Genomic DNA, 3,615 nt, shown 5'->3' on the forward strand with positions numbered 1-3,615 from the left:
ATGTCAGCCTCATGGTGGCACAATATAAGGAAAGTCAGTTGATCATGACAATGACTTGGATACACCATTTAAGAACCATAGATGTCTGTCAAATCTTGTAGCAAACCAACTGTTGTAACTAACAGTTCAATAAAAAGTTTACGTTCCAATGGTGTTAGATGGACATCATTAGAATTCGTCCTCTGTGGATCCTGAACATCCATACATGCTTTTAGGGTAATCCATCCAGGAGTTGAGATAATTCAGTAAAAGGACAAATTGGATGATCCAGAGGGAAGAGTTGGGTCACAGAGACACATTCTCAAACCAAAAAAACAGATCATAACCTCTTTGCAATCATATGAAAACTTTGGACAGAACAAAAGCTGACTGCGTCACAATGTTTTTCGTCTTTATTTTTCACCTTCACAGTGACTCAGTAAAAGAAGAAAAGAGCAAAGACTCTGTGATCCCTCTTTCACAGAACGACTTCGAGATTCTCAGGATAGATGACCCATTAGGTTAGGGTGACTGAAACGGGAACTCAATCTAATGCCTCATTTCCTCTCAGAGATGAGACAAGCTTCATGGCTTGACCTCTCCCGAAAGGATCTCTTTCTTTCTACAGTGGCCACGTTGTAATCTCACACATCGCTGTCTCGCTTAATCCGAAAATAATATCACAGCCATTAGCAAAGGCAAAGACCTGGAAAATCCAATTTGAAAATCATACTGTCGTGTTCGTAGACTTGATCTTTCCATATGCGTGATGCCACGTGTGGTTTAACTGGACATTCATCTCTGATTGCGAGAGAAGTCAGAGAGGAAGCAGTTCTGGGTGAAAGAATGAATCGATTTGCACTGTTTAGCACCAGCCTACGTACTAGAGGATAGAAAGGTTGCTTATGAAAAGCCAAGTAAGATATAAGACGATGAGAAGTATTTTCTTTTGCGTCTTAAAATTGTAGAAAACATTTGCTCGTGGTCTGAGGCTTTTCGCTTGGCTAGCTGCACAGCTCTAGGGATCGCAATGTTGGTTGGTCGGTCCACCGCTTTGGTCCACTCTGAAATGTCTCTATAACTACTGCATGGATTGTGATTTTGCACAGTTACTCATAGTCACCATTGGATGACTCTGAACGTCCCCTGACTTCTCCTCCCAAACCATAAAGTGGCAGACATTCTTCAGCTATATGTGCTATGCCTCAGTAACTCCTGGATGTAATGACAATATTTGCTGCAGACACGCATGGTTTCCAGAAAACAAACCCCAGAGACTTTGGTGAATCCAAGACTCTTTATCTTGTGCCACCACACTATTACTGGGTCTAAGCTTTCACGTATCTGGTAAAAATTTTAATACTTTCTGGATGGATTGGCAGAAAATTGCATACTGACATTCATAATCCCCAGATGACTTGGTAATTGCCAGACATCTTCTCCAGCGCCACCATGAAATTGATGTTTGTGGGTTTTCAATGAAATGTTTTGACACCTATTGTACAGATGGTCTTGAAATGTATAGACATTATTTACCCCTTGAGGTGAACTTTAACTTTGGTACTGATCAAATTTGCATTCCCATTGATATTTTGCTTTGCATTTTCGATGGTTAACTCTAAAATAAATATTGCCCTTACATCAGCATGTTGGCAGGCCAAACCAAGTCATTCATGTGTGGATTATAATTTTCAAACATGCAAATCACCAGGATCAGGTTGAAAAGTTTACCCATAAGGAAAGATGCAGCACTACCCCACAGGGTGATTACAGAGCTTACAGCAAGTCTGGTCCAATGCACAGCAGTGTCGGTGTATTACCATTCATGCGAGCTGCGATTGAGATTCCTTAAATCTATTGCACATCAGCAGTACATGTAAAAGAGGAGCAAGCAAAAACTGTCCTCCAACACGGGCCGGTAATTACTTAGGCAGAATATGTAGTAGACCTTTGTTCAGACTGATATTTTTCATGCGCTAACTGTCTGAAAAGGCTAATGAGCTGCACGGTGTCAACAGACGGCAGTCTCCTGGCCAAAAACTTTTAATTTGACACTTCTATTGTCTATCATCAAGGGGAGAAAGACAAAGAGTGCCTGCAACTCCTCAAGGCTTCTGGGTGACTGTATCTGTTGGTGTGTTCAAAACAGCAGCAGCAGCCTGTAATGTGGAGCAGCTTCTTCTGCTCAGCGGGCTCGAAACAAATGGGTTATTTAGAGCCTACTTCATTTGCACTTGTGGAAAAAGGGCAGAAAGGAAATGAGAACCCCTTGACGGTTCAGCGTTGGATGTATTTAATTAGCCAATTCACTCTCTCCTTTGCCGCCTCAGTGGGCACAATACTTCTTTGTATTTTTTAAAGTAATTGTCACTTGCCGCATCAGCATTCACCGGATCCAGGCATGCAGTCAGGAGGAGGGGAAAAAAAATTGTCCCCTCGTCCCTACTAGGGGTTTGTAAAAATAGACATTCAGGCAGATATTATGCTGCACTGCTGGTCAGAGATAACCTATGCAGACTAGATGCTGTGTTCATGAGCCATGAAGTAGAGGTGTGGGCATAATAGGCTCCAGTGGCAATCTGTAATAGATCCTTTTGCTTTACTCAACTGGCTGGGCTCTGCAGGCAGTTATTCGGGTAAACAACAAAAAATGGTCTCATCTAAATTTATGGTAAAAAGTTAAAAGATTCAAATGTCACACTGATCCAAGCTTTGGAAAATACAGGACTAAGGGTTTACTATCACACTAGCAGCTCAGTGAGGAAGTAATGCTCAGTGTCACTCATAATGAGAACGTTAACACGCTGATGTGCTGACATTCATCAGATATTATATTTACCATGGTAGTTTAGCACATTAGGATGCTAAGTGCTAATGATAATTACAACTAAAAGTGAAAAGAAGCTGAGGCTGATGGTGGAACGAATGGTTTAGCAGGTATTTGCTCATAAACTAAAGTCATGGATCAAGACAAGGTTTGAAATGAACGCATCTGCTGGGGACCATGAATGTATGAAGTCAATTTCATGGTAATCCACCAGATATATAGACACATTTAATTCAAAACCAAAAATGTCACCATCACTGTTGTGCCACATTAAAAGTCAGGGGATCACCAAAGATTCATCCACTGGAAGCCATGACATCTGTGTTGAATTTCATGCCAATCCACCCAGTACAGATATTTTATTTTAAACCAAACTGTTGGACTGACAAAATGTAACAATGTCATCCCTGGATCCACAGTGCAAAGTGTCTTTAAAGTACTCCTATTGAACATTCTGTAGAAACTACTTGACTAGCCCATCGTACCATGACGAACTTCACAAGGTGAAGAGTGTGCGATATTTCAAATGAAAAGGGCCATGTTCAGTGTTTTACCATACATCTTTACAGTGATTCTTACTACCACGCATGTTACATAAATATCATCAGGCATTGACACACATTCACAAATAAACCCACAACTAGACAAAAATCAAAGAGCTCCACATACTGTAATTACACTCAAGTGGAGGATGAACTGCTGCACCCCAGGGCTGGAGTGTCTCTATAATAAGCTTTCATCAAGAACAATGTCCCACATATAAACCAGCAGTGTTCTCCAGCAGACAGAAAAAACCCCAGAAAAGATGA

Source organism: Stegastes partitus, unplaced genomic scaffold (genome assembly GCF_000690725.1).
Source record: "Stegastes partitus isolate 25-593 unplaced genomic scaffold, Stegastes_partitus-1.0.2 Scaffold103, whole genome shotgun sequence".
Classification (NCBI taxonomy): Eukaryota; Metazoa; Chordata; class Actinopteri; family Pomacentridae; genus Stegastes; species Stegastes partitus.